This window comes from Bombus impatiens, unplaced genomic scaffold (genome assembly GCF_000188095.3).
Source record: "Bombus impatiens unplaced genomic scaffold, BIMP_2.2 scf_0815, whole genome shotgun sequence".
Taxonomy (NCBI): Eukaryota; Metazoa; Arthropoda; class Insecta; order Hymenoptera; family Apidae; genus Bombus; species Bombus impatiens.
Genome location: NT_177234.1, coordinates 492,025 through 515,355, shown reverse-complemented (window position 1 = coordinate 515,355; position 23,331 = coordinate 492,025). Strand labels below are relative to the sequence as shown.

Sequence of the window (23,331 nt, the reverse complement as noted above, 5' to 3'; positions counted from 1 at the left end):
GCGAGGTTGTTGGGGTGGTTTTACGATACGGGATTGATGTTTCGATGGTCGAAGGTTTAGGGCTCTGGTTTTGTGTGTTAGCATGACTCGCGTCGATTCTGATTCTCGCTGTTGGGATAGGTAAATGGCGAAGGAAATAGAGTGTGCTATTAGGTGTTATAGAGGATAGAATCTAAGAGTTTGATCTATAAAGGGGTTTCTGCCCCTTTTTCTGAGTCTTTAAGTGATTTTGTTGGTTTTGATGCGTTTAATCGGAATATTTGTTTTAATATTGAATGTTGATTGGTGTATTAAGCGTGGAGATTTCTTTCTTTCCTTGCGTCTTTGGGCAACTTTCGTGGATTTTGTTGGATTTCATCCGATACATATTTATTTATTTATATCATATATATTATATTTTGTGAAAAAAATATTTCGAGTATAGTAACGCTACGAACTAAGAAAAGTATTTACATGTATACAAAAATATAAGCCACGTATAAAACAAACTTTTTCCTTTTCATACGTTCATATGTTAGTGGTTGTACGATTAAGGATTGTTGTCTCTTGTGGGAGAATATAGGGTTCTGGTTTGTAAATTGAACGAGCATAACCGAGTTCTGCGCGCGTAAATGTATCGAAATGTTTTAGAAAACGGAGCATGTTATTAGAAATTGGATATACCGAAGTATTGCGTATTTGTATTTATATGATTTAGTGCAATTTAATTGAATCGATAATACAGGCTATGCTAAATAATATAATGGACGGATTAATAATTATTGGTTACTTATTCTATAAAAGGAAGCATTTTATTCTGTGATTTCGGCATATTGAAATATTTAGAGCTAGAAATAAATAGTCGATTATCACGACTGGTATAACTGTATAGTAATGTAATTGGGGACGAAAGTTAATACGATTATTGATTTTTTATCACGAAGAAATTGATTCGTAAAGTCGTTTCAAGGAACGGTTGGTCGTTTAAACGTTATACGAGAATAATCGATACATGGAAGTCGTAGATTCAATAACGCATTACGTTTGATCAACGTGTACAAGTTACAATAATTAAAAAATTAATTTTTGAGAAGCAACAGAAAGCTCGAAGTAATAACTTTTATTACGGAAGCATATAATGATTAATTAATGGAAGGACACACTTGAAATAATAGTTCGTTCAACTTGTAACTTTTGTTTCTCGCATTGTGCAACTTTTTTCCGGCGCTGAATGCGTAGTATAGTTTAATTTATGAATGTCTCTAAAGCCAGAAGGAGCTGGAAATAACCGTAACGATTCAAACCGTAGTGAAATCCCCTATTTTACAAATTCTTCTCTCTTTTTTTTGGAATATCTGCTTTTTTTATCGTACGTTCATCTGCGAAAACGACAAAAATCGATGAGATGAAAAGAAAAAATAGCGTTTCTTCAAAAAAATAAACAGCGTGCATTTATTATACGTAGAGTCGTCTATTCTTTAAAATCGCATTTTTTATATCGCTTTACGATCGTATTGCTTTGTAAATTTGTACTTGTGAAACCAGGAGGAAAAGTAAGACGACTGATAAAGAGAAACTACATGCAACTACATGTTACGTCTATGTTGCACATAACATGAACTAAATGTTACCACTGAATGAATATAGATGAAAATTGAAAATGAAAAGTAACAGCATATCCGATCTATTGCATTATTTATATTTATTTATCCTTGCAGTATGTCGAACAAAGTTCGAAAACGAACAGCATTGTGCATGCAAACGGTTGCAACGAGACTAAGAAGATGAAGAAGACTTAAGAATTAATCTTTATTATTTCTAACAATTCTTTAATCTTTTGCTTTTTTATGATACGATCAACCAACAACTTCGATATATTTGTGGAATGAAATTTAAACTTTGAAACCAAGAGTTTTGTTTCACGTTCGAACAGAAAAAGGTTATAAATTTTTGCAAAATTTATTTGTACAACTTTTCTCCTTTTTATCGGTGTGAATAATGTAGAAAACAATTTTTTAGTTTATCAATGTTGTTTTAGTGGCGTCACGATTAAATATATCATTGATGTTTAATAAATTTTACTTTCACGTTTGCTGTCCCTAGAAAGTTGTGTTTCATTGAATCCAGCGTTTTGTTAAAAAAGACCTTTCTTTCGTTGAAATCAACAATGATACGATTAATTCCATATACGTAATATATTTTTTGTTGTATGATAAATTATTAACGTTGCAATTAAAATTGCATTAAAATATAGTCGCCAACTTCCATATAAAAATCGAAGTTAAATTCTGTTCCGATTAAGAATGTTTACAAAAGATTCTTCTTAACCTTAGCACTTCAACTATAATACCTTACTGTAAAATATAGCAGTAAATAATGTAAAATGTAGCAACACTGTACAAAGTATTATGATAAAGAAGAAAAAAAACATATCGAATAAATTTCCTCCATTAGAATAAATTGTTCATACTACTCTTTATTTTTCTCGCAATATACCAAAGTAAAAAAGATGAACATTTTTTAATCGTACAAACGGTCGTAGTCCGATCAGGCGAATGCTTCAGAGAGTTCGGATGGTTTGTGCAGTTTCTTGCGAAATTACCAGGATACTGTGAGTTCTTGAGCATCCTCATTCAAATTCGATATTCAAAATATTCGCACGTGCTCAGTTCTCACGCCTACTACGTGTACCGTGTAACAGTTTATCCTTCTCTCTATCTGTTCTCCTGTCAGAAACGCGCGCGAACTCGCGATTTATTTCGGTCGCCACTTTATCCAAACTTATGTCACAATCGCGCCTCGACGGATCTTTCGGATAAAATCCAAGGCCTGGGAAGAAATTAGAATGAAAATCTGGCTTGGTGGTGACGATATGCATTTTCTACTATATTCCGACATTCTAATAGAGGACCATTTAATATTTAGGGTATATTTTAGTTTTAAAACACGGGCACGTAAAAGATTGAGTATTACAATTTTAATTAGAAGACGTAGTTTCGGCTGTCTGAATGAAAAGACACGTGTACACGAAACACGCGCAATCACTTTGTACCTCTACGCTACATACGTGTACGTACTTCATTATATATGTATACACTTAGTACAGATTATTATACTTAATATGCATTTTAAAATCATGACCACTGCTACCCACTTATTTAAATGAATTAGTGATGTTTAATATAACTAATGGAATATTCATGTATCTATGAAGAACATAAATTTGTAATTCTATAATTATCAGTCTTTTATTGATATAGTATATTAATTAGACTATAGTTATTCTATTAATTTCTTTATATTTCTTTATATCCATAAATATTTTTATATTTTCCTGGTAAAACCAAAAACCGAATATCTGTATATTAAATGAGATAACAAATATTAACACATATTATTTCCCAATGACACTATCATTCTTGGGATAAAGTAGCAAAGCAAATAACAAATCAAATAAAAATTTTATTTGAATTATTGCTTGGATAAAAACTTATTTGAATAATGCCAAATCTTGTATCACATATCTATAAGTATACGTGAAATGTTTCCAATTAGGGGGAGATTTCCAATTTCAAATGACAAAAATCCATCCATTTTTCAACTTTATTGAATTATTTCCTTGTTTGTTTATTACACGGTGGAATTTCGATTTCGTTGTTTGATTAGATGGTTGGATTTTCATTTTATATTTATATTTTCTATGTTATATTTATTACAATTTATTCATTTTTAGTTTCAATAGTGTATTGTATCGTAAGGAAAAGAAGCCTGTCTACGGTGATAAGTGAACAAGAGTAATAATATTTCATTTTGTATCGTAGGACATAAATATGGCAATAAATTTAACGAGAATACTGCTGCTGTATTCTTGGAAAATTACGAATGAAAAAATATTTATATTTTACGACTTCCTGAGTGACCCTGGTAAAAGAGAAATGATTAAGGCCAGAAAGCTCTCTGTGGCCAACAAGGTGAAATGCGTATTTCAATTTGGCTTTATCATAATTTAAAAATATTCATGTTAAATAAAAAAAGAACAAAATAGAGATAATAATGACTTAAAGATTATCACGTACGCTTATATATTTAAATGTGTATTATACTGGACAAAATGTTTACCAACACAGTATTATATTCTTCTTAATATCATTTTAATATTGAAAAATATTTACTGTTAGTTACAGTGTTATTTAAACTCGTCATATAATCCACATGTTTCACAAGATTTGTCACGTCAAAACGATGAAAAGATTAGAATTATAATTAACGTTACAAACCTGTTTATTTTTTATTTTCAGTATTGCTTCATTCTGTATATTGTATTTCTGTTGATATGTTTATAACGACGTTAGAAAGTCATAAAATATCCATTCGTTATTAAAATTCGGTATATTGACTACAAAATGATTAAAAAAAAAAAGGAAAAAACGGAATAAATAAAGCAAAATAAAAACTGGCGATGATGGCTTTTAATGGTCCATCGTTTGAACGAGAATGGATGGCGAAATGGAAATGATCTGCGTTCTCATTCATCCACGACAGATATATGTATACGTATATCAAACGATGTTAAAAAAGATAGTCGAGAAATGTTGGTTACTATCCATCATGTTATCAGAAAATGTGGAAATTCCTCGATGAGATAATAATGCTCTCACATATACAGCCACGTCAATGGAAAAGTGGTTCTTCTCTTGATCTTATTTTTCAGCAAGGATCTATATGTTGATTTGGCTAATTTGATTAATTGATAGGAAGAAATGTTAACTATCAAAGTGTACTATGATATAAATATCGAATTAAATAAATAAATTTCCAATATTTAATAAAACGTATGCGACATAGAAAAAAAGAACAATTGAAAGGAAAATGAAATCGCTGGGATTCGAATGCATATTCATGATCAATGAAATACGAGTTTTTCCGTGCCGAAAAAACGGCAAAACGTTTAGAAATTGCGGTATACGTCGGTATACGTGTATTTTGAGAAACGTTTGGTAAGCGGTTGGTGACGATAAATAAGAAAAGGTGCGCATAATTTTATAAAATAATATTTCATTCGTTTGCAACATCGCAACAAAACAAGTAGCAATAATTCGTGGCCACGAATATTTTCACGTCTTATAAAAGATTACTACAGGACAGATTTTTGGCATCGATTTAATTTCGTTGCTTTCTTACGAATAATTGCTGAGTAATACGTATGCGTACATCTGTTCAACGCGAAGATTAAATTCTCGAAGGTCCTAAAAATCCTTGCACCCGTAATAAAACTTTAGCCAAAATGAAATATATAAAATGTGGCACAATACTAATTCAACTAATTTTTCGCAAATTCTTCTATTATATATTTTCCTAAAAAGACATAATCCTACGTCTATCTACAATTCATTAAAAAAAAAAAAAAAAGAAAAGAAAAAGGCAAATACGTAGATATTGCAAAATATTTATCTTCGGATACGAGTCATTGTATCAACAATGTATCGTTGTGGAAATTTAAGACTGACGCAATAAACACTACCTGGAGTGCTGCGTTGTCGCAACTTGTTTAGACGCAACGTAAACAGTTTGTTTCTCAATCGATCAATGGCTTGACACGCGCATTGCAAATCGGTTTTTTGAATTTTAAGTCATTCCTCGTTATCGTGGACCAATTGCAAGTTGTAGCAAGTTCTCAGTGGTACGAACTTGCGTCATTTCGTTTGCGTAATTAGCAAAAATTCTGAAGCACGATTCATCCCATTGACGCACAATACGATGAAAGAGGAAAACGAGTAACGAACGGTGTGAAAGACCAAACAGTTCTTGTTTCAAGGCTCATGTTGTTTCTCATCTACGAGACGACATAACAGTTGGTAAATAAATAAAAATGGACTGATATTATTGCTGTGCGATCTTCAATTGTATTCGTTATATACGTAATACACCTTGATGTGTACTAATTATATTTCCTGTCGGTTCTATTATTCTTTGCTATTCTGTGTATTTAATAGCGAACGCGTAATAAGCACGCACAAAGGTACAAATTACTCGCGTATAATAATTACAGCCAAAGGTCCGCGTTCGGATATGGCGTGTAGGCGTTTTATGTAACTCGCAACCTACGACTTTTTATATATCTTGACATTTAAGAACCTTGTCGAATATATTAAAAGAAATTATTACAATTTTTTGTTATTTCAGCCCCCTTAAAGGTTATTATTGTAGCCAGATTATTTTTCTACTTTGCATCTTTGTTAATTACCAGCCTTGCGTGAATCCTTTTTTGTAAAATATTTTTAAACAAGTGTCTCATTGTTCGAGTACCGATCATGTGTAAAAATTGTTTCGTAGAACTTTTTGGAATAAATATTCCATTTCCATATTGATTTCTTCTTTAATCATAATCCTACATTAACTTACTCCGCACGTTGCTTCAACACAATTCTTTTTTCTAGTTGATTTTTTATTCTGCCAACGAGTAAGAAAATGTGAATAATAACATCTGTTTTCAAGATAATGTTTTCAAAAGAATGTTTCGATAATAACATTCAAAATTTTATACATTTCAAGCATGATAATCTTGTTTCGCGAAAATGATCCTTGTTGTTGACAAATCACGAAGATTAATGTAAGGAACGTGTTATCGTTTGAAGATGCAAGTATAGAGTTATTAACTAGTGTTAGTTACCATAGTACGTAAACGAGATTATGGTGAAATCTTATTGTCGTGTGTATGCAAATTTGCAAAGTGTGCTTCGCGGAACAGAAATGTTGGAAAATTTCATTACGAACATTAAGCACGTTTTCCAGTTCGCTGCCTATCTAATCGGAAACGCGCTAACTTTAACTTTTGATACGTGTTTATTATTACAAACTTATAAATTCATTAACAAGTAATATAGATTGTATCGAAAAATATAAGAAAAATTAGAACAAAATTTTAGATAGACAAAAATATTTCAAATTTTCAGGATAAAATAATATACTTTTTATGCAATTGATTCTTAATAACGTTATAAAATTAAATTTGAAAATTTCCAACAATTATAAAACTAAATTTTCAAGTAAATCGAATTAAATTTGGAGTAAAGTATTTTTTATATAGATAATATAATAATTATTTCTATTGAAAATTCTGTATCACATTTCTACACTTCAATTATCACATTTCTTCGCTTCTTGCTGTGTACTTTAATTGTTAACGAGTAAAACAATTTGTTCGTGAATAATATTGTGCATAGACTACTGCGTATAATATGATAGGAAATACGTAATATGTAGTTTTCAATGTTTGAACTGCAAATAAATTCCATACGCGTTTGACAAAGAAGTTAGAACGAGAATTCGAAATAAACAAAATGCTTCTTACGTGATTCTAAATTTTAATTTTTCGCATGACGTTAGTCTCGTATGTTGGCGTGCTCTTTTTCAGTCGTGGACGATTACTCGTGACAAAGGTAGGCTTGACGTCAAAGTTCAAGATTGAGCAATCTAGGTTACGAAATTGTACAGAATTTTCTCCTCATTTGTGTATGTGTACGTCAGTTACATTCCTATTAGTAGTATAATGGTCACGAATAATATATATTGACGTTGAAAAGTTCAGAAGGTTGAGTCATATGGGCGCTGTCATTTTTCTTAAATAATTCTAGATTTTAATATCTTCACGTTCAATGATTTTGATTGCATAAAATATTAAGCATAGATCTGATATTCTATTGTACTTAAAAGATAAATTTTTATGTAAAAAGATGGTATAATAAAAATTGTAAATAGTAGAAAATTTCCAACAAAATGTTAAACTTGTCGAACGTATTTCTTTTTTCCTGTTAACAAAAATTATGCGTTTCGGTGATATAAAATAAAATATAAATTTTTATCGTATTAAAGCTTTTAACGAAAATCGCATCTCGATAATTTATGTATTGTTTCAATATTTTCAAAGAAGCCACCGCGAATAATTATTCCATCTACATACCATTATTAAAGAAGAAAGGAAACATCGTAATCCATATCACAGCTACCACAAAGAAACTCAATTTATCTGTCATAAAACTTTATCTCCAGCTATAAAAAATCTACTATCTCAATTAGGATATTACACGTAAGAACGATTTAGAGGAGCCGAAGAATGATAATGGAATGGCTGTGATCTCGCATTTAACAAAGTAATAAGTACTTTCATAAAATATTCAATTCATTGTTAGTAGAATTCCTTTATTAAAAGATTTCACAATATCAAGATAATAAAAAAGACATGGCCGCGTTCTTCGACTTTTGGGTCTTGTGTATTTTTACAAACGCACTTGATACGCTTGTACAGTGAAAATCCGCTCGAGGAGATTACAACACAGCTTGCTCACCCAGGCTTGAGGAAATAATTACCAAGAAAGAGGAAGTATTTCGTTGTTTCGTTGCAAAAGTGTAATATTAGACTGTAACGTATAAAATGACCGATTTCTAACAATTCCAAAATTCTACATTTCTATTCAAATCGTCCTTCGTTGTGGATCTCCTATGAAAATGAACATTTACACAAACATCCACTCTACCAACGATAATCCTCATCCTCTTCATTCATGCGCAAATAAGCGAGCCTCTCACGGGTCAAACAGGTCAATTCCACTTTTTTAATAATTTCTCAATTTCGTTACGTAAGCAGCTGATTAATGTTCGATTCTCGGGAAGAAAATTGTCTACTACCATGAGTATTTACCTACATTCATTTGTTACGAGAAGATGACAAGAATAACGATACTGACTGCAAAGATTTTCAAAAATAGTACTTAAAATATCATCGCTTTTCGTTGCTTTTCGATTTAATGTGGTTTCTGAACGACTCGACTCGATAATAATCCTAGTGAATAATCTTTGTCGAAACCACATGGATGCAACAACTTGTAGTCAACGATATCCTTGAGTCGATAATATCTCCTTCGACTTGGAACGTGGATAAAGAGCAAGTAAGCTAATCAGGCATACCAAGAGGGATTCCGATCGACGTCGATTCCATGCTTCAACAATCGTGAATATTAATTCGATCGATTGGTCGCGTAACGCGTCTCTGTGTATACTACACGTTTTTGTATATGTACGTGGGTGGAAGGAGTGCATATATGTATGTGTCCCGGTAGAGACGTGTAGCGTGACAGGTTTGTTCTTGGACTATTACTATGCCGCGATCGTTACGACGTATGACATTATAGTGGTATCACGTGAGAGCATTCGTGAAGAGATGCGATCTCGAGCACCTCGAGCATGCACCAGAGTTCGATCCACTCGGCGTTAAGGGGATTGTACGAGGGAAACCGAGACGAAACCTTTCTGTACCTCGAGTACTTTGTACGAAAAGGTTTCCTAGAGCGTGACGGCGATTTATTCAATTCGCATTTCGAGGGCAACGTCTCTGAAAAGCTAATCGTTCGATGATTTCTCGTCGAATCGAAACTACCATTTTTCTTCTATCCATGGGAATCGTTTCACTTTGTTAACCGAGCCACCGTTTAAGCTAGAAATTTTTACAATCGAAGCGCCTGCAGCGATAAGGCAATTTCAATATTTACATTGTGTTAGATCGGTACAAAGGAACCGTACGCGAATATACGTAGCTGCGTCGAATTACTTTTTCAAACGCGCTAAAAATTCGTGGACAGCCGATATTCGAATACGAAGTTTAAAGGTGTCTGTCTTCTTTTTCGATAAATATTAGTTCGATATAAATGTGAAATGTTACTTCTACTTTTGCTGTTCTGTTACACTGTTATATAGATTAGAATTCTCATAGGATTACGTGTATCTAGGGAGGAATAATCGTGAGGAATAAATTTGAATTAATTTACTATCAATAATGGTGCATCGGTGAAATATAATACGTACGATGAATTTGAATAGTCGCACGTACGAATAATTTTTCTTTTATCGAAGTATTTTTGCAACGATTTCGAAGTAATATTTCGTTCTACATGTGTTGATAATATATCTTACCATTACCGAAGCTTCGCCATCCTAAAGCACAGATTATCCTTCTAACGTGACGACAGGTTTATCCAGCAATAAGTCGAATTAAAATTCGACATTTTCCTTTATCTACGCGCGAGACACTGAAAAATGTAAAAGGGAAATCACGCGTCCTTGATAATATTTGAAGCACCGTTTGAAAATTTCACTAGGAAAGCAACGTTAACGTTAACGCGTAATGATTTAGTTGTATGTTATTTCTGTAAAGATCGATAGATAATTTTGATGAATTCGAAGAAAAACAATTGTTGCGTAGGAGGCTCGATTCGTGTGTTCGAATCTCTTGTTTTAGGAAATCTCGGTTTGATGTACGTCACATGACGCGCACCCTGGCACGTTTTCTTCCGTCGAGCATGAAGTATTTGCGCAAATAGAGAGCAGATAAGGCAATTATGTAATTTTCGCCAGTTTTCGAATTACGAAAATTACGCATGTTGTTCCAAACAGTATTTTGTTTACTGTTACGCTTTTCACACGGCGGGTGTCTGGAAACACCTAAGCAAGCGTTCGTAGAAACGCTAATTAGCGTTTCAACAGGATAGAGAGACAGGAGGAGAATTCTTTTATTATATTGTTCTTAATAAGAAACGAATCTATTTTTTATCGCTATACAAAGGAAAAGAAATTATAGCATCTCGTTAAGATTTCTTTTCTCATTGAACTTCTAAAATATGAAATTATACGACGCCAATATTCGAGAATGTGAAGAAATTGATATATTTATAACAGCGTGATAATTTATTTTTCTTGAAATCACGGGAATATTTTTTCCACCTTTTATTCCTTTAATCAGCTTCTGAAAAGCTTCTGTTGATGTAACATACTTTTTGTCTTGACGAAATTGTATGTAAGTTATTTCGCAATTAGTTAATTTATTTGCATTTACGTAACTTTTGACGAACTATTTCAGCGGTTGATCCTTAACGGGTTGAAAAACGATCTTCAGGAAAATATCTTGACTCGTCTCGAAGCATCAGCGATTAGTCTCGCAAGAATGAATAGCTCGCGAAATAATGGCCAATATCTGTATTACCAGGGCGAAAAAAGGTTGGCCGCGACAAAGGGGAGCAACGATCTCATCTACAACAGGCTACAATTTTCAATGACTGCGGGTCCTCTGCAAGAACCTTTCATGCCCTTCGCTGCTCCGCTCTATTGCTGTCAATGTAAAGTACGGTGGCTTTTGTAGCGCGAAATTTACAAGGGCAAGATATTTCTAAAGAACAGCACGCCATTGTATCATTGGTGCATGCGTGCGATAGATGCATCGATAAACAACGAAAAACGCCGAGGATTCATTATCTTCGTATCGCGTTTATGCAGCAGTACGACGTCGCCATCTATCAATAGGTTTCCGGAAAAGTCGTATCGTATCGCGATATTATTATATACGGTAACATTATTGCTATCGTAATCGCGAAATAATTTTTTCCACGGATTAAGATCGCTACAATTCGATGTATTTTGTAATATTGTAATTGAAGGAAGCTAGCGTGCGTTTGAATGGCAAAATTTCGATTAACGATTGATCGTGGGAATATCGAAAATTTGGGAATTGGCCCGTGTAAGAAAAATTGCTGAACAAAAATGGGCATTGAAAAAAATTATTATATTTTTATTTAAAATTCTTCCTTTTATCGAATATTAATGTATATATATATATTATTTACGATTATTTAAAAAATGATTTATCGTCACGAGTAGTTGTACTTGACCTTTCTGAAGTTTGCAGCATGTTAGAATTTCAAATGAAACAATGTTTTCTTTAAGTAAATAGATATTTTAATCATAGCATTATTTTCTCATAGTATTGAAACTGATTATATTTAAAAACGAAAGTTGCAATTATAATACTGTTACTTTTCAGAAGAATGTATGAGAAACTTTGTTTGGTCTAAGAAGGGAAAGGTGATACAAGTTTTAAGCAGAGATCAAATTACAAAATAAACCTGTGTATACATAGTATAAAGTTACGCTCTACCTAAAAAAAACTGTTGTTTCATTTGAATTTAATTCTGTGTTAATTTCTTGATATCATCAATAGTAACTCACGATAAGGAAATCATAAAAATTTGTACTTTATTTTTTCAATACTCTGTATGCACAGAGAGAAGTTACAGTGAAATTTCATATCGGTTAGGTATATTTACTCTTTACGTAAAGATGAAAAATAATTCTACTGCCTTAATATTAATGACCTGTCAACTTGATATTCTATATAGTGATTGATTTAATTGCTTGAATAACAAGTCGATAAATATAATTGCTAATAATTATTTAGCTGGATTTTTCACTTTTTTTACCGAATGATTAATGATGGATAAATCGATTAATGTATATTTTCGTTTAATTACAATGCTGATTGTTAAGAATAGATAAGAGAGCGGTTGATAATGTCGTAATGTAAATATGTTCGTTAAAAGTTTGTTGGTTTTAGTTGGGTGAAAAAAGATCTAAGATCGTGATTAATACTTTTATAATTAATATTCGCAGGGATAATTTGGATTTGATTGGTGTAGAAGCATTCTAGAGGATGGAAATTCATTTATCGACGTGTGTTCGATGAAATGCTTCCCGGATTTCCCGTTGGCAGCATTTGCAAAAGCGTACGAAATTCAAATCGAATGGCGGGATTTATCAAACCACGAAGAATGAATATAGACGAATTGTAAGGTGTATTTTTCGTTTATTTCGAATTGATTTTTTAATGAAATTTTAGAAAAGTATAATCTGAGTGTATACGTTAATCGCAAAGCGTAAAATTTTTGGTAGAAAAGTATATGCCAAGAAAAGAAAAAATGATTCAATGATTCGAAATTACTCGATGAAACAGAGTCGATAAATAAAATAGTTTATCAGACATTTTTACTTTAAACTTTAAACGTAGTTACCTTTGAAGCTATATAAAAATCAAACTTCAGATGCATTTTAGAAAAAGTTTTGCGATCATTTATCGATCTTTTTTATATTTCCATCCTTCAAGATATAATAACATTTTAAGGTAAACTCAACCTTTCCATATATTTTCTATAATTGTCTGATAGTTCAATTTTCTCACCAAAAAGAAAATAAATATTTCAATTTACAAGATTTACCCAGCGATCGAGCCATTACCTTTCCACAATTTCTCAAAATTAATGAAGTTAATAAAATCAGCCTAACTTCAATTTTTCAACAAGAAATCCACGAAATACTTCCAACTTTCCGAAACCTTGAATCAGAAAGCACCTTTCGGAAGAAAAAGGGAAGAAATCGATTAGAACCGGTACAGTGGCAATATTTTCATAACACCGCAGCGCCTACTCTCCCGGAAGGCATTTGTTAGCATCACCGGAAGTGGAGGACGTATATCAGGTTTCTGTGACTTCCATAGCCTTCTCCCTTTCGCAACTGCTTGGGACAACGTGCACGCACGTAGCTCAGAAACTTAAATCAAAAGGAGGAGGACACCTTATCAAATCGTGGCTCGCGTACATAAAACGCGAAAACCCGTAATAAATCGTCTGGTTATAATTACCGTATGTTGTTATTAGGGCTGGATCGCCGCCAGAACTCGAGCAGAGACCACGGTAAAATACTGCTATCTACGGTAGATAAGCAGAGAGCCGAAAGCTCGCCTGGTAGAGGCGTACAGAGGCGGGAAAAATCGATATTATCCAGGTTCGCAAACCGACGAGCCCTTCCCAGAACGTTATATTTAGATATAGACCCTTCCCTCGTCATCAAGTAGCACGGTAGAACGGTGGACCTTGCGCGACTGCCCCTGGAAACGGATATTAACGCGGTTAACGATGCCCGTTTCTGCATCGTGGTCCACCATTTACGTGCTCGTAACGTGTACTACAAACGAAACGCTCAAGAATTCGAGAGAAACTTATCAAAGCTTCTGAGACGTGCTGAACGTCGAAATAATAATTCAGATTGTCTTTATACGACGAATATGTTAATGTATCGCGTGTAATAAGTGAATCGAATAGAAAAACTCGACTGGATTATATGGAATCACAATTGCACGCACGCACGCTCGCTCATATAGCGTGATATATCACGCATGACAGGAACGGAAATAAGAAAAAGAAAAGAAAAAGAAAAAAATCCACGCTCTATACTTCCTCAATATAGAAATCATGCCCATAAGACATCCCCAAGAATTCCAAGACTTTCAAGATTTTTAAGGCGTCTAAGACGTTCCACAGTCTCAAGATTCACGAAAACTTTCAAGATTTCTAAGTTTCCAATGTGTCTATGTAACGAAAAAGTCGCTTATAACGTGATTCGAAGCTTAGAACGCTTGAAACTTTGATCCCATCGGTATCAATCTCCAACTGGATAGATATCGAGATGTTATAGCGCGATATCGCGTGTAACAGGCTCGTACGATTGTCCGTTGTATCTTAACGAAGCATTGTGCGTTATTCTATATGGATGACTATTCTTTTTTCTCTCTTTCTTTTTGGTTAGTCGATTTTCTCGTTGTTTTATTTCCATTCGATCGAAGTTTAGCTCTATGCGGTAGAGTCGAGTGATCGTAACATCCGTGTGCCTTTTTTGGTGGCATATTGTTTTGACATGAGCTTTTATTCGACTCAGTTAGTCTTTCTAGTTGGGTTAGGTTAACTTGTTCGTCTCAGAGGCAATTTATTTTGATTCCTCTGGTCGAACTGAATCTACGTAAACCGTAAGTAGAATAGGCGTATGTAAACCATAAGCAGGGTAGGAACCTACTTATATGCAAATTATTATTTTAACGTTATAGAGGGTGGTTGGTAACTGGCGAAGGATAGTCTTTAAGGCAAACTTAACTCATGCTTTTTATATTTCTCGCGATAGAAAAAAGTAAAAAGGATGATATACGCCAGTGGACAAAAGGATATGTAAAAAAAATTTCGAAAACAAAACGCAAAAATTTCAAAAATTAAATATTTCGAAGAAATGCAGAAACAAAGTCATTCTTTGCTGGAACAGGAAAGAAACAAAAAGGACGACATGTCACTGAAGAAAATGGGGTGCGATAGAATTCCAAGAAATAAAGAAAGATATAAATTGTACAAATACAATAAACAAAAATATGTCTCTTCAACCAATTGAACTTGCAAGATTCGAGACCAAATACACACACGAACACACTACATATTTATGTTATATTTCTCGTCTCAATAAAAGAGGAACGAAAGGATTGAACAAAAGCGTCTGTATAAGATTTCTGCCAAACAAAACCTAAGAATTTTTAGGGTCGAGAATAAATCAAAATATTTCTTTAGTAAATTAATACTTAAACTATTGATGATCGTATTATGAGACTTGTAGACTTCTTTTTACTAAAGAAACTAACATCAAACTTACCTTACCAAATATCATTCAAATACAGGGTGGTTGGTAACTGGTGGTACAAGCGGAAAGGGGGTGATTCTACGCGAAAAAAGAAGTCGAAAATATAGAATAAAAATTTTTTTCTTTTTTTTTTTAATTTTTCCATCGAGACAACGATCTACAGTGAGATCCGTTATAACGAGACGTGATAAAATGCACGCGTACCGAGCGAAAATTCAAAGTCGATTTTCTCGAAAACAAAGCCTCAAACGAAAAATTTTTATTCTATATTTTCGACTTCTTTTTTCGCGTAGAATCACCCCCTTTCCGCTTGTACCACCAGTTACCAACCACCCTGTATTTGAATGATATTTGGTAAGGTAAGTTTGATGTTAGTTTCTTTAGTAAAAAGAAGTCTACAAGTCTCATAATACGATCATCAATAGTTTAAGTATTAATTTACTAAAGAAATATTTTGATTTATTCTCGACCCTAAAAATTCTTAGGTTTTGTTTGGCAGAAATCTTATACAGACGCTTTTGTTCAATCCTTTCGTTCCTCTTTTATTGAGACGAGAAATATAACATAAATATGTAGTGTGTTCGTGTGTGTATTTGGTCTCGAATCTTGCAAGTTCAATTGGTTGAAGAGACATATTTTTGTTTATTGTATTTGTACAATTTATATCTTTCTTTATTTCTTGGAATTCTATCGCACCCCATTTTCTTCAGTGACATGTCGTCCTTTTTGTTTCTTTCCTGTTCCAGCAAAGAATGACTTTGTTTCTGCATTTCTTCGAAATATTTAATTTTTGAAATTTTTGCGTTTTGTTTTCGAAATTTTTTTTACATATCCTTTTGTCCACTGGCGTATATCATCCTTTTTACTTTTTTCTATCGCGAGAAATATAAAAAGCATGAGTTAAGTTTGCCTTAAAGACTATCCTGCGTAATCTATTTTTGCTGTTTACGCGTCGTTCCATTTGTTTCTCTCTCATTGGAACAACTTTGGACGAACAATTTTCAATGAAAATTGAACAATAAAATATCCTTTCGACAACTAAAAAAAAAGGCATTTGCATTTCGATATAACGTATGAAAAAAAGAAATTCGAGAAAGGTAATTCGATGGAAGCGTGCGATTCTCGTGAAAATTTACGTGAAATAGTACTAATATTTCAAACGTATCAATTCTCTAGGAAGGACAAATGTCATATTCTAATTTTATCTTTTTCCGTGGAATCATCCGTGACCGATATTAGAATCTGAAAGCATAAAAGTTCGTGTGCATGGTTCTCAATGGTGGCTAAAGCAGATATTGCGACGTTCGATTCTATATCCCATCTTCGTTGATACTTTGAGTGTCGTATATCAAGCCACGGTGAATATTTGCTTTTATATGCACACCTTGGGATATGTATGCGGTTTTGGTACAGGCAAGGATCGAAATTGAATAAACACGCAATTTATAGTGGCAGATGAAAGAGAATTTTAAAAGTGATTACTAAGAGAGGATACGATAATCTTAGAAAATGGAATTATAGTAGCTCATAACGATATTCGAACGCCTATAGGAACAGTTTATAAATATATTATTATGTTATGTGAAATTTGTATGAAATTTTAATATCACTGTAATGAGACAGGATTATCATGATTGTATTGATAAAGTTTGAAAGAAAACTTGAAATGTACAGAGAAAATTGAATTTATTATCAGGTAGTTGAGTAAGAAACGTTTGTATGTCATACAATATGAAACAAGGCAGTAACATTTAATTCATAATTCATATATGCGAATGTTATATTCAAATTGTGGAATGAAAATGATGTTTCGTGTTTCCCCTATGTCTCTCCCGTTAATTATACCTTTATTTATAACTTATGCAATGCTCTTTTAATGCAACATAATAATATAACTTTTTATTTTTAATCTTCTCACTGGACGCTATATACAGACGACTAAAACCTTAGACTTAGCTGTTTCAATGTCCCATATGCAAAGATACAGCATAAAAATAACAAAGTTGTCATAGGAATTGTAGAAATGGTTAAAGGAGTTGTTAGAGTATAATTGAATGATTACGCTTCGGTAATAAGATTCTTAATGAATGTTTTATTATTTCAGGGATCACATTGGAAAAGGAAAAGAACAGAAACGGAAATTACATACTCTTTCAATATGAAACCAACGTGTGATGTGTAAACCTGCATAAAGAAGCTTTCTCTTTAATCTATAAAAGGGTGCATATCGGCCAACATGATGAATTGAAGAGAAATTGTGTAGGTTGAATATTCGCAAGTAGGTCGAGAAGTTCATTAGAATTCTATAAAGTACCATTACATTTTTTTTCACGAGAGAGAACAGTAATTTTCTACTTATTTTAATATGATCTTCTGACAGTATACAGAACGATTCTATAGATAATACTTTTTTAATTTACTTTAATTTAGCTTAATTTATGTGTCAGGAGAAGCGCGAATCTTTTTGGGTCATTAGCGAGACTGCTGTATTGCATTACATAGTTCGATTATAGATGCAAAGAAATTTTCTTGTGTTTCTATTTTCCTTGATTTTCATATAATAGCTTTTATCAGCTTTAACCCAATACCTTTTAACCGAAAAAATGATCTTAAAATCATAAATTACAAGGTCTGTTATTCTAAATAAACTAATTCTATCTTGATCCAATTTTTTTACCACAAAATTCTCCTCCTATCAATGTAATTTACGTTAAAGTACACAAATTTGAACATTAATAAAAAAGGTAAAATAATTATAAATTTAATCAAATTTTTAATAGGGAAATGTGTACCTACATACATATAATCTTACAAATATCGTTATTAGAATGAATAGGATTTGGTGATTTGGTCAAACGTAAAATTATAAAATTCGAATAAAAATGTCCAATCCTCCGTCGATCGATTTTTTTCTCATAAAATTCCTTCTCAATCTTCGTATATCCCATTTTTTAACTAAAAAGAACGAAAGAATTTTATCACCAAGTAAAACTGAATTTTTTAAATATACATAGCAGAAGCTTCGATTAAAGGAAAATATTTTTCTAAGAATTCGGTTTCCGTCGAATTCCGTTGTTCGCTACACTGTTATTACATCAGCTTAAAACATTAAAAGTCCTATCTCCGTCGTCGTTTCAACGATTTGTACTCGCGTTTGGTTTGCACAAATAGCAAACACGACTGTGAAAATTTTACAGGAACCGTCGTCACAGTTCTCGTCGACCACGCTATCAATGTTTACGTTTTACTTTAATCATACAGCGCACACGCGTTGTTATTAGTAAAGTAAGGGCTGCCAAGAAGGTTGCATCGTATCACGTATACAGGGCAGGCAATGAATGAACTATTTTTTGACTTTGTTTTACCGGATATTCGTTCGAAACATTGGGGCAATTTTGTAAAATAATTTATTAACTGATTACTAGGTTGCGAATGTTCTCATATAATTAGATCTACTAATCGGAAACAGGAGAGTAGAAACAACCTAATAATTAGATTGTATTAAATTAATAAATTATTATACAATCGTATAATATTAAAAATAAACAGCATTTATTTAATAAATTCGAGACCGGTGGCATAGCATATATGTCATGCAGTATCTTGTCGCATGACAACACATGTATATCATCAGTATTTTCAGACAATTTTCAGACAACAGTCAACAAAGCAATGATTGCAGAAATAATGAAGGTTTATATTTAGGAGAGTATCTCGAAAATTGTTGTCACGTATGATTTATATTATTTTAAACAATTTTATTTGTTTAACTATATGTCCTTACATTTTATTAAAATTTTTATATTTTGCGTGTGTGTCATATTTTGTCGGTTTTGGCCTACAAATATGAATAACGTTTATTCCTATCATATATACGTTATATAATTGTCTCATTCTTGAAACAGATATAATTACCTTTTGTGCGTTTATCTTTATGAAGTTTTAACTAAAACACTATTTTACTCGGATAACGTACACGTTATGTTACATGAACATCAAAATTATTACGGTTGCCCGATTACATAACGTGTATGTCACGACTTATTTTTAAATAAAAATTGTTCAAAACGATCCTTTTTATTCCTATATCGACCACTTTCGCTTATTTTGTTTATTATAAATGCAAACAAGTTGTTGCTCATTTTGGAGAGTTTTGTTCAAAAGAGAGTCTTGTGTTGTGGTAATTAAGATTCGATGTAAAAGAACGACTTTTCACACGGAAAAATCTAGCCACGTATAATTTATTTAAACAACTTATTTTACAACGAATAAGAAAAATCTGGAAACTCCATTAATCTGCTCCCATATATCACTCATTTACCGAGCCAGCCAGTCAATAGAAACTTTCATCCCTAAGTGAAAAATGACCGTGATAAATCGCTAGTCGATTTTACGCGCGTCATTGTACAACTCTTTCATAGGTGTCTACCATAGAACATATGTGGTAACTTTAACTCCTTAGAGAGTCTATCTGTGTAATATACATTGGCTTGTCTCGCAGATACTAACTTAGAATTCTTCCTCTACACGTATTATTACGCGTAGATACTCGTATTAATATATTTAATTAGATACTGAAATTTTGTTAAAAATGTAAGGTGTTCTAAATCCTTTGAACTCTGTTGTAGCAAACATTTAAAAAAAAACACTGCTAAAACCAATTGAAAAACGAATAAATCCAAATATCCCAATATTATGAGTCAGAACATTCGAATAAATACTAAATTAGTCACTGGAATGTATGAAAATCTACAAACTATCGATCCGTTTAATTTTAAAACAAATGAAAGATTTATACACTTATGATGTGTGTAGATACTTCTGACAATTTTAGAGCTAAAAGTACCGAGGAGAATCATGAAGTCTTGAAACGACGTAAATCCAAGAGCGCACAGATTATTTCTGAGCTTTTCTCTGAACATCGTCGGGATGACATTCGAGATCCTGATCGCTGATTCTGTCGTATTTCCATTATGAACACATCCGACCGGCAGTGATGTCGATCTACGCGAAGATGAGGCCAACAAAGAGGCTAGGGAAGAACCTTAAGGGAGCTGTGAAAAAAAACGATCTCGTGGAGAATTTTCTTCACGAACATCGAGGGGTTGTTGTATTACGGGCTGGGTTGAATTGACTACCCCTTCATGAGTCGTTTTAAAAGTCGTTCAGCGTATAGTCTTTCTACGAAATATTTACCTTACCATACGTACGCAAACAATTTCGAAGATATATCACGAAGAAGATATCTTCGATCGTTTTAAAGATCTGTATGTGGATGAATGGATTGAAACTAGACTTCGTTTAATTTACTAAACGTATAATACACAGCGTTCTTAAAGAAATGTGTTTGAAATATGAATAAAAATGGTTATCACCATCGCTAATAGTACGAAGAATTCCTTTCGAAGCATTTAGAGTGATTTAATAAAGAAGTCTCGCAAACTTAGATTATACGTGAAATGAAATATTTGTCAGAGATAGAGGCTAACTGTATAGGTACAAAAGAAGACCGGTTCTGGGTAGTTTTTCTTTCGATCCTGCAAAATCCTTTTAAGAGCGAACTCACAGTATAAACGAGACTTTCTTCGCTGTTATTGATTTCTAGGCGGATAAAAACATAGCTTTCGCGACTCGATTAATTATTTCATCGTCGATGAAACGATTTTTATTTTTTCATACGAGAACACGCGTGAAACATATTCGATAGGCGGTAACGCTGTTTTCCCTTTCGCTTTATTTTTCAATTTATTCTGCGCTGATCCATAAATCATATTATCATTAAAACGGTTTTACGCGGTGAGGTTTTGATAAATTTCGTCCCGTAAATAAGAACCTATCGGTATAACAAATTTTTCAAGTGAAACCGTTGTTTCTCTCATTCTATCGGGCAACGCATATAATTATCACTTGTCCGATTATAGACAGGGTATAACCATATATTATAAATTCTCCACTGATACTACACGAATCCAAGTAATGTTTCCATTAAGCTGTTTCGCGAACGATAAATGCATGTAGCGCAATCCTCTTATGAATCCTTCAATATTTATGATTCATTCACGCGTTGATTTCAGAAGTTTCGCAGTTCTACGCTGCGTGAATTTTTTCTCATTTGCTATATTTATTAATTTTTTTAATATTATATGATACAGAGATACACATTGAAATCAAATTGACCAATTCTATCGAAGTTTAGAAGAATTATTTACTGACATTAACGTTGGCTAGTACCTAAAATTTTGATAATAAAATTAATCTCTTGGCATACGAATTAAGAAAACGAGATCCTAAGGATACAAACTTGAGATTCGTAGCACGATCGAATAGACGTTTACATAATTACGCAGACGATGTATTATGCTTATGGTGGAATATAAAAATCAGGGCACTGTTGCACAATAATTCACCGCAATATTGGTGAATTGAGAAGTTATAAGGTTGTAAACTCCCTTTCTAGAATTTTACAATTTTCAGTTAAATAGTTTTTATTATTTTCTGAAAAAATGGTTAGGAACTTTAAAGTGCAGAATAGCTAATGGCTTTACCGTATAAAGTCAACTGATATTAGCCTATAATGACATACATATATTAGAGGCGTTAAGAAGCTTATATTTGTCTCTACGATGAACTTTAATACTCCCAAATTCGACGATTAATACAACAATTCCCATTATTGCCTTTCGGTAGTAACAGGAAAATATCGATTAATCATTGAGCAAGCACAAGCTGCCTTTTTTCTGCAGGAAAGGGATTAGCAAGTACTGAATAGCATTACAACATTCGTAAAGAACGAAAGAAAGCAAGAGAGAGACAGACAGACAGACAGAGGGAGAGAAAGAGAGAGAACGTACTGTATTTACTTTTGAAGTTGTAATATTCGATACGACCGATTTGGAACGGTGACCTACATTGATTTGCTGGAATATGACTATGGATCATAGCATGGATGGTCGTAGAAAGCGAAATTGTCAATGTAGGGATCCAATTCCTCCCAGTTGCTTTTGAGAGATCGGAGATGCCTGAGGGAGTTGAAATGATCGCAATCGAAATCACTATGGTTGGCAGAACGCGGACAACAGCAACAGGCGATTTCTGGCTTCGCAGAATGGATCCGTGCCTGCTTACGTATATACATGTATGCACATTGCTACCTGGAAAGCTGCACGATATGCGTCTGTGATGTATTGATTGGAAGCTGGGGCTACAGGTGGCTTTCTGGCGCTTGCGCCATGAGGGTATATGAATAAGCTCTCGTTTCCTTATTAAAATCCCCCATGAGCTTGCTGGAGTAATCATTACCCGAAGCCTGAGTTTGTATCTCTCGCCTCTACTCTCTCTCCCTTTTACTCTAGATTCCTCTACAGTTCTTGTCTATCGAATTCTATGGAGAATCGCTCAACGTTTTCAACATTTTCCATTTTTCTAAAGCAAAATTCGCAACCGTCAGCGAATTCTTCTAGCGAAGTTTATTTATTTCACTAGAGTGGTATATACATACATGAAACGATTCACGAAAGTATTTCAACACTCACTATAGGAAACTTCCCATCATTCATCGTTCGTGTATATTTTGTACGTATACTATACATAGATCGTGAATTTTTATATATTTACGCGAAATTTAAAGGTAGAAAAATACACAGGTCATGGTATGCAAAAATATATAAAGTACAGAAAGCACTCGTACTCGTTATAATTTGTAACAGATGAAATAAATCTGTGCTTTAATTCTACTTTTACCTCCGTTCGTAGAAATATAAAGTTGCATAAATATTTTCAGTCCAGTCACTAGGAATTAGATTTTACTAAATCATCGACGAATTAATTTAAATATCCAATGGCTTAGCCTCGCCCAATAGTTTTGTTTTCCTTTATTATTTTGATAAATCTTCGTTAATCTCTGTTCATTGAAAGTTCACTATTAATGGAATACATATGTTCGTCTTTTGGGTTAATTCTTGTTACGAGATTGCTCCTTTTTCTCCGCTATTTCTCCTGTCTCTGTTTCAATGATTAAAAGCT

The 23,331-nt window shown here is 33.1% G+C and overlaps 1 long non-coding RNA gene across 1 annotated transcript; it reads left to right on the top strand.

Moving 5' to 3' along the window:
• Positions 1-5,417: 5,417 nt before the first annotated feature.
• Positions 5,418-17,972, top strand: LOC117152205. Its single transcript, XR_004462519.1, has 2 exons — positions 5,418-5,834; positions 17,414-17,972. It is a non-coding gene; the product is annotated as an uncharacterized LOC117152205 (long non-coding RNA).
• Positions 17,973-23,331: the final 5,359 nt, after the last annotated feature.